The 13,715-nt window shown below is 26.2% G+C and overlaps 1 protein-coding gene across 6 annotated transcripts in view; it reads left to right on the forward strand.

Annotated features, from left to right (window-relative positions):
* The first annotated feature begins 564 nt into the window (after nucleotides 1–564).
* The window catches only part of LOC112680892 (ras-related protein Rap-1b), a 162,531-nt gene continuing 149,380 nt past the window's right edge, over nucleotides 565–13,715 (forward strand). For all 6 annotated transcript variants that reach the window (XM_025551121.1, XM_025551119.1, XM_025551120.1 and 3 more), the window contains exon 1: nucleotides 565–1,082. The gene's annotated coding sequence lies outside the window, so the exon portion shown is untranslated. The remainder of the gene's footprint in view (nucleotides 1,083–13,715) is intronic.

Genomic DNA, 13,715 nt, shown 5'->3' on the forward strand with positions numbered 1-13,715 from the left:
ATTAAAAGTTATGGAAATCCAATGTGAAATTCGGTGATTTTCCATATATGTATATATATTAATGTGCTGGGACGTATGATTGTCATAATTTCTAGATTCCTGATTTTTCCGAGTTTGTCCAGTGTATTTTGACGATTAATCGTTTCAGTAAAAAAAAAGTTCAAAAATTATAGCGTATAACCAGTATTAGTCGTACAAAATTGTGTACGTTCGAAAATTGTTTGAATATTTAATGTAAAACCATGATATTTTATCTTAATACATATTTTTATAAATACTATTAATTGATTTTCGTTCGATATTTCGACCCTGAACATTTTCAGTGATAATATATTATAAGTGAAAAAATCGTGGATCGTTCCGGGAAAGTTCGAAACGAGTTACTGTTAACCTTGGATGCACACACACACACACATACTCGGGCATGCGTCAAATGTGCATAAATTATGAAATTAACTCCTTTTCCACCACCACCACTCGTGCGACTAACGATTTCCGATCGGACACCGTATAACGCGTAAGACTCGCCTGAAGCGCCCAAGTCTCGAGTGCGATTGTTCACCGACGTCGGTCAGCCCAATGTGTTGCACCGAACCGTCGACGAACGCTTTTTTAATTTTTTTTTTCTATCTTCCATTTCCCAATGTTTCCGCCGTTCGAATTTGAAGCGCTGACCGAACTTTCGCCGGCCGACGGATTCGAGACGAGCGCTCGGCCGTGGGGATGGAAAATCGCAACCCCTACTCGTACGTACCGACTCCGGGTACGGTATTTATGTGTCACCGCGGTACGGTATTTACCGTGCGATGGAGGCGGAGCCAGGGGAAATTACTGCTTGTGGTGTACGGGGACGACTTGCCGGCGCGAACGGTAGTCCACCGTTTCGCGTTCAGGGCGACCATCCTCTGGAGACGAGCGCGCGCGTATACCTCTGGATATTCCTCGCGATCGAATCTATCGGAACATTATCGTCCGGCGGTTGTCCGTTTTGTTTCCATTTTTTTTTCATCTTACTCGTGCTGTCTCGGCGTTTTCTCCCCCCTCCGAGAAATCATCAAGGACCAACACTGTGACCAAAAAATGTGAGTATTCAAATGTAATTATTATTTGAATATTGTTAATTTCCAGTTTATTCCACGTGCGTGGATGATCATTTTTGGTCAGGAGGTTATGTCGTATTAAATCTTTCGAGAGTAAATTATTTTTATCAGTCGTTCCTATTTGGAATTTTACGAGTGTGTTATTATGAACACTTTAATGTACGGAATAGCTGCTCGTATAGTTAATAACGTAGCCAAATATGCGCGGACCGTAATTTATAAAAAATAAAAAAACAATTTAATAAAGTAAAGGTAATGAAATCTGTCTGATAACGTATGACTAATTAAAACTTAAAAGAAACCAATGACTGCTTTTCAGCAACGGTCTTTTACCGATAAAGTTATCATTGTACTACAGAATATTTCAAATTGTATATTACATCTTATCACAATAAGACTTATTTAAATTTATAATCAATAACATTTTATTAAATCTGAATGCGTTTGAATTTATTTCGATCAATAATCGGTGCCTACACGATCGACGTACAGTTTTTACATTGATTGTCATGTCAAAACTGTTAGATTTATATTAGGTATATATGTAAGTTTTATATATATATTTTTTTATTATTTATTCAATTTTAATTGTTTTAATATACTGAATGTTTTTTACACAGTTATAGATAATTCTGTATTGTGATATATTTTTATTTTTGAAAGTTTTATACTCTGGACGATAAACTTGTGTATTTGATTTAACGCGATTGTATATTATACGGCTATATAAGTGTGTGTTTCGTAACTTTTATGTGTTATATTTACTGGTCGAATACCCAGTCGATCAGTTTCGTATTAGAATTTGTCGAAAGAAAGCTATACACATTGCTATGGTTAAACACATTTTATTATTATTCTCAGATCGTTTATTGTTCAACAGTGTTTTGTAGTTAATTTTAACGAGAATTGCTATAACGACAGGAATAAACCTACACACAAAATCTTGGTAAAATGGTTTTATTGTGAAAAATAATTTATTCGTCGATTCGTCGTATTATACTAACAAAATGAAAATTAATTTATGCGTACTCTAGGGCTATATCGTTTAATGTTTAACAAACAATAAATGTTATAACGATTCTTCTGTACATACAAACATATTTTCCACCGAGTCGTAGATATGCATTTTATATGGGTAAGAAGAGGAGGGAATTCATAACTATATTGAGAAAGCAAAAAAAAAAAAAATATATATGAATAAAATGACATAATGTTTATAAAAGTAACATTAATATTGCCAATGGTTACAATAATTATTATAATAGGAGACCTATGCAGTGTGAACGTCAATCGTAATTATTATCATGTTCAGTATGATATTTTAATCTGAACTTTATTTTTTTACAAAAATAATTTAAAATACATTTTACGGTATGAAAATGAACTGAGAAATTCTACTCTGAACTATAATTAATTATTTGTTTACTATTTTTTTGCACCTTAAAATGTTTGTCGTTAATTGGTTGTTTATATATGAGCTTAGATTGACAATAATCGAATATATTCCATTTTAGATTGTTATTCATTTTTTAAATAATGTTCATTCCATTGTTATTGATTGACTTTAATTATTAACAATATTAGTTTTGTCATTAATTTTATGTATGTTAAAAATTAATCCCATATGTCTTTTTCATCCAATTTATTAGGTTGGTTATGTGATGTTTAAGCCACGATAAATCCCAGATTGACGAATTTAAAATATCTCGAGGGATGTGTTTAAATTTGATTATGGATTTGAAATGTATATTAATGTATACGCTTTTGATGGTTTTCGGTTATTATCAGGGCTGGTTTATATAATAAAAAAAAAAAAAAAACGGCAAACCCTTGCAATGGGCACATAAGTAAAGTAATCAATAAAAATTAAGCTGCTCACACCATGCACCAATTCTCTGTGGGAATATGTTTTTCCTGCATCCGATGATTGATGAAACTACACACAATATATATACCATCAGCTTTTTCCCATTCCGACAATCTTTACCATATTTTAGTTCAAATTTCCATTATTTCCAAATGTCATCTCTAATGATATAAATTTATTTAATTCATTGAGATTCGAAATCAATAATAATACGCCATTATATATCCCAGGTTATTTACGTATCGTGATAGAACTAACAATTTTTTATTTCTTATACTAAATTTCACGTGTTCTGGATTGATTTGTAATACGACAATTGTTAAAATAATAAACGGTAGAGATCTACATAATGGCGATGTATAGTCAAACAATGGTATTATAGAGTTCTGGTACTTTTGAACATTTCACCGTACATTAATTTACATTAATTTCGGTTGGATATTATGATTATTGAGAGCCAGTGATGTAAAAATACCGTATTTTATTTTTTAATTGTATAATACGTGTATTATATATGTATTATACGTGTATAATATAGTATTTTAAAAAAATGTTATGGTGTTTACATAATTGTTAAATATATAACTGCCGGAGTGTAATAAGAATGTAAGATGAATAATATTAGATATTATTAGGTCGACCCATAGTAAAAAGAAACAGTAACTAACGTTTAAGAACTTCAATTAATTATAACTTGTAGCCTTTAGGTAATTAAATAGAATTAATAGAATTTAGTATATTATAATACTGCGGTTCAGTGGCGTACCCAGGAACTTTTTATTGGGGGGGGGGGGTTAAGCAAATATATATACATTTAATCTTATCACTATCATTTTGACTACTATTATATTACATAATATAATTATATTTTAGTAGACTATATAGTATCGATATCGGTATTTTTAAGTCCGGTTGACATTAGTTTTTTTGACTCAAGTAAAAAAAAAGAATTAATTTTTCTAATCTGCTTATATGTTAGAGAATTTGCCTATAATAATAATAATAACAATTTAGGAACTAGGAACTAATAAAGGAACATAAATATTAGATATTAGAATATTTTCTGTTCAATCACTTAGGTATAATAAAAATTAAATTTTAAAAATATCTTACTATAATAAAATGTTTAGACGTCTTAGAATGATGTAAAATTAAAATAAAACAAATATAATGGAATACAAATATCAAATATAAACGAATAAACGAGTAGTAAGTAAAACAGTGAGACACCAGCGGGCAACGACCAACTATATAAATATTAGTTTTACACAATAACGAGTTTGCGTTAAATGATCGGCGAACCACGAATGCAATAGGTATACCCAAAATAAACTTTGAATATAGACAATGATATCGCTTTTATCTCAGTTATCGGGACCAGACGACCGATTTAGAATCAACCGTTGTAGAAAATCTAAATAATATGTTCCCAAATAAAAATTATCAAAGAAGTAGTAAAGTATCTAATTATGATCATATTATGACATGTGTGTGTGTATGTGTATGTGTGTGCAGCGTGTGTATAATACATTTATAGTGTTTATACAAGCTATTTATATGATTTCCAAGTCAAAATTCTAAAATATAAAAACGTTAAAGAAAAAACCATGTTTCATTTAAAAGTTAATTTACCATCTTAGGTTTATGGGGGGGGGGGGATTTATGACCCCTAACCCTCCATGAATATGCCATTGCTGCGGTCTATTGTCTACGATTAAGACTTATAACTTAGCACTCATCGCACGTATCACTACGATTTACAAATATTTCGACTAAAATCATGGAACTTAAGTTAATAGGTCTATCGTCTATGGCTAGAATAGTTTTTATAATGGACAATGATGCTTTTTCTTTATAATCTCTTTTCCATGATGCTAACCGGTAACCACCAACCAATAGCCATGTTACTTGTGTGGCCGTGCTCCTTCGTTTTATTACTGTTATCATTTATCACTGTTATTTACTATTTATCAATTATCACTTATTTTTTTTTTTTTACCACTTGTATTTTAATTTTTTATACATGACGTATAATACGCCTGTATAATACAATATTATACAATATGTATTATACAATTTACATCACTGTTGAGAGTAGAACGTATTCATTTGTGAGCATTAACCTTTTTTATTTTTATTTATTGGTTTTTTTATTTTAAGTAAACTAGGAACGGATTGGTTTATCATGATGTGTGTTTTTCTTTTGTAACTGTGTACGCAATTTACGATTTTGCTCCGATTATCACCAAATAAAAAATAAAAGTTTGGAAATGGATTTGATCGATACTGTGGTGGGGTAAATTTTACGAATTTCTAAAAAGTTTTCTTATTATGTAAAAATGGTGAAAAGTTAAGTAAAAAAAAAAAAAAAAAAAAAAAATGGGAAAATGAACGATGTACTGATTTGCAACAAAAACAAATTTTTTGTCACCTTCACTCAAAAAATAATATTCAAGATGAATTTATATTTTTACTGAATGCTTATACTTGTATATCAAAGTTTGATATAAATGATAGAATTTTTTAATGATTTTTTTTTTGTGTGTTATTAACTGGTACCAAATTGAAAAAAAAAAATTCTTAGATTTTTTCGAAAATGTCGATAAAATAATTTTTGTTTGACAAAAGGCCTCGATAATTGAATATAAAGTATCTCATACATATCTATTACTGATAAATGATAAAGAAAAAAAGAAAATTGAGCTACTGCTATATTAAGCATAAACCGATCCACTCGACCTTTTTCACCGAGAATCGGTTTTTCGAGAGCACTGATACGTTGGTTTCACGTATAAAAGAACAATACAGTAACATTATTCACCCATCCCTATATCTCACCCGAAAGTGGACTTTCGCCTTTTGACATAGTTATTGCCATTACACATTTCAGCTTGACAGAATTGATTTGTCCTTCATTGATGTACGTTTATGGATTTACCGACTTTATTCAGTTATAGGTTAGAGAAAATGTTAAGTCTTTTTTTTTTTTTTTATACACATTTTCTAAGAAAAATATCTCCGACCCTTTTTATTTTTTTACTAGTTTGGCTATTTTCTAAATATATATGAAATACTGAAAATGTTAACCTTCAATAGATAATATTTTTGTTTGAATTTAATTTCAGTAGAATGTAATTGTGTCTTCTAAGTTAATTTTTTACAAGGAGATTTCAAATATTTGTTCATGTCAAATTAAGTTGAATTACCAAAGTTTATCGTACATTATAACTTTCTTAAAAACCTGTATATATATTCTGAATTCATTTTTTCCATATTATATTTTTAATAAAATAATAAATTAAAATAACAACTATTTAATAAAATTGAATTAGCCAACTTATTTTTTTATAAACAAATATTTTATTGATAAATGTTGTACTAAATAAATAAAATAATAATATTTTTTGTAAATACAATACTTATTATAAAAATATAAACATGGACATAAGTTTTTGGGATAAGCATTGTTAATTTAACCTAATTTGACATGAACAAATATTTGAAATCCATTTGTAAAACTGAACTCATAAAATTCAAATACGTATCTCTAATTTTATAATTTATTCATTGTTTATTTATAATTTTGTGATTTAATTATATAATTCATAATACATGGACGTTATAGGCTCGGTGAAACAGAACGCGTGCTGTCCGCATTATTGACCACCGTGGTCTATAATGTCAAACAATGCATGGGTAGTTGAACGCGGTTTACATGTATAACTGTTTATATTGGTTTTTTGAACACATGGTTAGAGTTTTCGTATAAATTTCGTTTAATTTTCTTTGTGATAAAAATTATCAAATTTTATAAAATTACATCTAGTAGTAGTAGTTTTGACGACAAATTATTTCTTCTTCTCGCATTGAAGAACACAAAGAAAAGGAGAAAATGGGTGAACGAAATTACTAAGAAAAATTATCAATTGTCACTAATAATGTTATAATTTCGATTCTATATTAATTTTAACTATATTAGTTGATTTTAAAATTAATCACATACAATTATAAGTTACATAATAATATAGGGCAAAGCTCATTTGATAAGTACGTGTTTGTCATGCTCGTATTATGTATGCAGTTAAGTTCAGATTTCTTTGATAATAATTTATTTCAAGATCTAATAATATTATGTATTGAAAAAGAATATAATCATAACTTAGGAAATACCTAAATTCAAAAAATTCTGAAATAAAAACTGCAGAAAAATATCAGAATAATTTTTTTTTGCTATATACTTCCTGATAAGAAATAATATTTATATTTTATGTATTGATAATATGGATAAAAATCATTATTTTCAACGATATATTTTTGATGAAAATAATATAACGTTTTGTTATTTATACTTAATATAATTTTGGTATAAACAGATGATTCAGCATAAAATACCACATGTCCACATACCATATTATCAATTTATTTATTATTTATTTATTGTTATAAACACCTAATTTTATACTATATATTCATTGAATGTATAATTTTATGGTAAATATTTTCAATATACTCGTTTTCACTGATTGATTTTTTTCATAGCATATTTGTAACGGTTTAGTGGTTGCCACTATTATTGAAAACTTATAATTTAAGAATTTAGTGGCGTAGGTATTGAGTACTTGGTTTTGTTAAGCTTAACGAATCTGAGTAAAATATTTACATGAAATAATATTTCACAAGCTTAACAGCTTTTAATAATTACTGATTCTCAACATTAAAAGATTATAACCTGGGAAAGTTAGTGATATTTTGTAACTGAGTTAAGTTAATTGAGTTCACTTTCAATTAAGTTAAAAATTAAGTTAAAAAATGTTGTTAACTTAACTTCAATTAATAAGTTAAGTTAATTAAAAAAAAAAAATACATTAAGTATTGACATAAGCGTCAAATTTACAGCAGATCTTAATTATAATTATTAAATTAAAAAGATGATGAAAATGCATAAAAAATCTCATTTTAGAAAATTTTTTATTTTACCCTAATCAGACTAGAAAAATATACATTTCTACGTTGAAATTGTTTTAATGTACTCAAATGTCAGATTTACGGTAAAGATTATGGTATTTATTTTTCATACAAATCACATTTGAAAAATATAATTAAAAAAGTATTATTTTTAATGTTTAATAATAGTATGGAAACTAAAAAGAATTACTGCAGCTAATAATGTTACTATAAAATTATATAGATTATACAGTAGTTACAAAACATTAAAATAAATTTTTAGTATTTATTGACTTAATTAAAATAAAAACAAATAAGACAATACAATGGATAGGGTCAATCAAGATATCTATTAAATCTCAATAAAAGAGTCATCTCAACATCTTGGTCTGCTATTAATAATTTAACAATATATTACCTAAATTAATTTTTTCACTATTTCATCATACTAAAAATATTTCTGAGATTAATAGAACTTACTTGGATATTTATTGTTCATGTTCAATTGTATGACTTTTATAATTTTGCAATCAACACTTAAAAATTATGTACTATTACATAGATGTACACATAGAAAACGATATATATATTGTAGAGTTATCACTGATGAGTGTTGTGTATAGGCAGTGCTAGGCACTAGTTTGTAGGTGTACACAAATTTGAAATTATCATCGATTATAGAATAATTCTAATAATAATAATTTTATTCTTTAATCAATGATAATATGGACCTATTTATTTAATATAGATAAGAGGTCACTTTTCATGACAATGTAATTCATAGTAATGTAATTCATGAAAGGAATGGCTATTCTTACTTAGGTAATAATTTTTAGACGGTCGACTACTTTTCCTTAGACCTATTTAGTTAATTAGACCTATTAGTTAATACCGTCATCAATACAATGTTCTTATCTAAAAATAAAAATACAAAATTCTTCGGAACCCTTTATATTTTACTTTTGATATTTTTCTAAATTCCATTAATTTGTTATCGTAAAAACGATAACGATATACGCGGTATTTGACAAAAATATTTTTCTGGTCTTGAAAATCAAAATTAACTTAATTGGAATAAATGAAAATGTAATGCATTAATTTTAAGTTAATCTGTAAAAAAAAAAATAAGTTATATTAATTTTCTAGTTACGAAATAAGTTAAGTTAATAAGTTCAATTAACTTAACTTTTAACTAATTAATTCGTTAATGCCCAGGTTTGGATTATACTATTATCATTTGTAGATAATATTATTATCATTTATAGAACGAATAAGTTTTAATGAAAAAAAAAACGTAATTGCAATTTTTTATTATTTTATTATATATTTATTACAACAGTATAAAATTATATTTTAAATCACTGTAAACTAATGCTGAGCACCAAATCCGGATCAATCCGTATCTGGATTACCGATCCGGATTGATCTGGATTGAAACAAATGTTACAATTTGTTTAATCCAGATTATGATATAAATCTGGATTATTATATAAAAATTAAATTGAAAATTTACTGTATATAAATATTACTAATATAAACATTTGGTGAAAATTTCAAGTATTTAATCTTGTTATCTTCATTGGTTATTCTATTATCACGTGTATTGTTATTGTTCAGAAGTGCTATAAATAAATATTGTGTTGCGTTCTACGTGTTATCCGATATCAATTATACTTTTATTAATATTTAATAACAGCCACGAGGTAATGTTATTTATTTTCAGTACTCACTGTTCTGTAGTCTATAGTCTATAGTCTGTACTCCATAGTCGATAGTTAATAGTTACTACTTACGAATTATAGCTCAGTAATTAGTTATTACGTTAGTACATACTACTTAATACAGCCAAATGGTTAATATTTCTTTCGCATAATGCTAAATTATAATTTATACTTAATAAACTGTTGTAATAAATATTAAATGTATTATGTATAATGTATAACAATATTATGTGCTCATTAGCCTGAATTTTTACAGTTCATTAAATATACTAAGATTAATGTAGAACTCAAGTGTATTTGCTTTTAGGCGTCTTATAACATTGAGTCGATTGTCAATAGATCTGAGATCGTAATTTGTATTATTTAGGTGTGATAACAATGAAACCGGATTGGATCCGAAATCTAAATCAACGGATTGAATCCGAAATCCGAGTCAACAGATTGGATCCGCGAATCCGGATAAAACGGATTGATCCGAAATTCAGATTAAATAATTGCAGTCCGTAATCCAGATTGTTCAAAATAATGCTCAGCATTACTGTGAGCCCAATAAGATAAATTATAAAGTAATAATATTTAAGTTTAAATTACTTGTAAACAAATCATGTGACCTAATTTCAGAGAATTTGTGAAAAATAATAGAATCAGTGCTAAAATTGTCCTCGAAGTTTTCGATAAGAAATTATATTTATCGAAATTACACGATTTCGAAATTTTTGACATGATAAGAGCTGAATTATGTCAAGTTCATTTGAAATTCACATCACGTCTACTAGCTACCAAACAAAAACGGAGAAATTATCTATACTGTATAATTATTTACAGTTGTAAATTAATGCAAGGAATTATTCATTATTATCTTAAGTATACCTGAAATAATCATTGTCATTATCTGGAAATTAATAAAATTAATTAATTTTTTAATATTTAGTTTTAATATTAATTTTGATGCGGTATTTGGTATATACCTACTCGTATATTGCAACACTTCAGAGAAACATAAAGTAAAATTACATTTAGAACATAAAGTTAAAGAAAAAAAAATTTTACACTTAGAAAAAAATGCACGATAACATTAAAGTCTTCGCTTTTCCGCTATGGTTTTAATATAAAATTATTATAACTTGTATATTTATATCATACCTCAACAGAAATATTAAAATATATGCTAAACATTATGTATATAATATTTGTTCTAAACCTAACACAATTCTATACTACAAAGGCGAGTAATATTACATAAATTATAATATGAGGCTTTAGTGTTAAATTTGTTTGTTGGGTAGGAATCGCTTGGATCTCATTATAACTTTGTGCATTATACACGAGACTCGTTACTAAGAATTTGAATCCTAATATGGAAATACTTCCAATAAGTGGATTATTATCTAAGATCAGTGCATTATGTATCTTTTAGTATGAAAATGTATAAGTTAAAGAAATTCGTAAATGTTTTAATTTTTTTTATCGTGATAAAGTAATAAAACATGAATTGAGTGAAATGTTTTAGTGTAATACAGAACTATATTGACAATTAAATATAGATTCACTGGTGCATATAACTAGAATTATTTATTTTTCTGTCGATTTCTCTAGGTAATTAAAATGTTGGTAACACGTACATTACTTGTTTTCCGTAGGCTTACTTTTGTAGGCTGGAACACTGGATCGTGATTGAACTGGAACTAGAACAATAATCGAATTGATTTTGAATCGCTATGAGATGATCGTGTTATTTTAGTTTATATATCAGTGATGAATTACCATGTTAATAAACGATTTTGTGCAACCTAATTTTGTTTAACCTAACCGGAGTGTGGTATACAGGTATATATCGAACATCTTATAATGTATCCAATTAAGAAATAGTTATTTATTTTATATTAATATTAATTGTCATGATTGAAATATTAGATAATATAACAATAAAGAAAAGTAATTTTTTTTAAAAATCACACTTTCATCAAAAAATGTAAATTAACACGAATAATGGAAGTTGTAAGTTATACATAGTTCGGAAACCATTAATTTTCAAGCTTTTAGTCAGTTTCTATATTAGAGAATTAAACAATGTAAATACTACAAGTATCTGATCACAACATAATGAAAACTTTAAAGGTTTTTAAGTACAAACTGATTGAACCAATACTTCAATTTTATAATGTTGATCATCACGAAAAAAAAAAAAAATGATGATTAAACATTTAAATTCAAATCAAAATTCAAAAAAATTAGTTTTAATAAAATAAAACAAAGTTGTGCTTCGCTTGTTAAAATAAAGTCTATATATTTTTTTGTAGTTAACTAGCATTAACATTTTTCATTCCATATTTTATATTTCTTAATTAATTCAATTCTTCGTATAACTTTTGACGCCCCTTTATGATAGAGTGATTATAATTATTATTATGATAATGTTAAAAAAAAAAAAAACTATCCATGAAAAATTTTCACTTTGTTGAAAATTAATTATAATCATTTTATTTTATTTAATTAGCTAAGATTTATTATACAGTTTGTAATTATCTTTTGTAATAATACATTAAAATCGATAAGTTCATCAATAATACATTTCATTAAAACTGATGAATCATCAACTAGTTTAAATCAAAATGTTTCAAAAAATTAACTTTACTCAACATTCCGACCCCTTAAATATTTAACAAATTGTGTCTTAAAGCATTTGAAATTTTCATTAATTAAATAAAGTATAGATTAGATCCAGAGTGATAAACTTTAGTTACATACATTTTTATACAAATCACTATTTAGTAAATCTTGCTTGAAATAATAAAACATTCAATCATAGAACATTCAAATTATAACTAGAAATCGTCATTGAAGTTCTAATATTAATTTATATTAATATCTAGAAGATATCAAGTTTATTTTTATCGATCACATCCGATAATAAAACTTATTAAACCTCCGATAAAATGTAAACGATAAGATAAAAATAGAAATATCTGATCTTAGATACTATTTTATTATTATTAAATGTTTGTGTTGATATTTATATTTAATTATAAATTGCATAATTTGTCTAAACATATGATGGTTTTTTAAACATTATACATCAAAAGTTAATAATAATAAATGCGGTTTATATGTCATAAATCATAATAAAATAATTTATACATTTTAATAATATTTTATGTTAGAATAAAATATAACAAAAAATAAATAATATGTAGTATATCATATTTTTTTTTGGCAATAAAGTCAATATTGAGTAAATATTTTTTGATTTGAAGGTAAAATTCAAATTAAAGTTATCTGATAAATATTTTATTAGATAATACTTAATATTTTTGATAATGAGAAAAGCAAAAGATTTAAATGTTTTTATCAGATGTGATATATATATATATATATAAACTCTAAGATCACACCTTTTCCTTATTTTGTGTCCATGCTATGTCAACAATATATTTTATATTATAAAATAAACTATAAGTTTTAACACTATGGCATTTATTTCGTTTCTTATAATATTCACCATAACAAAATATCACATTTAATATGGGAATACAATATTTCTTTGTATATAAGTTATACATAACATCCATAGTTGCATCCATGCACTTTTTCTTTTAGATTTCATATTTTTTTTTTTCTTATGAAGTAATAGATTGAGTTAAGGAAGTTTGTACCATTGTATCGACGAATTACATTAAAAAGAAATATGCACAACAATGACTGAAATTAAAATTGTTTTTTTATGGATTGTGGTCCTTTTAATTTGAACATTACCTAGTTCCTAAAAATTACTATATTTTTTATTTCAATGGAGCATGATTTATGATAAAATATAAAATCATTAAAACAGCCAAAGGTATATGGTTAATTAATTTTATATTATATTTTGGTTATTGCAATATTAATTTATGAAAAAAATTGTTTTCGGTTATAACAATAAATGAAAAGAATCACTGAATTATAAAATAACTATATAATCTTTCCGAGTAAGAAACTAATTTATTAATAAACTTATTATATTACAATATTTCAATGTGTATACCTGTGTAACATCCAGGTCCATTAGAGAATTTTAATTAAAAATAGTTCTTAACGTGTTTTTTT

This window comes from Sipha flava, unplaced genomic scaffold (assembly GCF_003268045.1).
Source record: "Sipha flava isolate LNK unplaced genomic scaffold, YSA_version1 181_pilon_pilon, whole genome shotgun sequence".
NCBI classification, from domain to species: domain Eukaryota; kingdom Metazoa; phylum Arthropoda; class Insecta; order Hemiptera; family Aphididae; genus Sipha; species Sipha flava.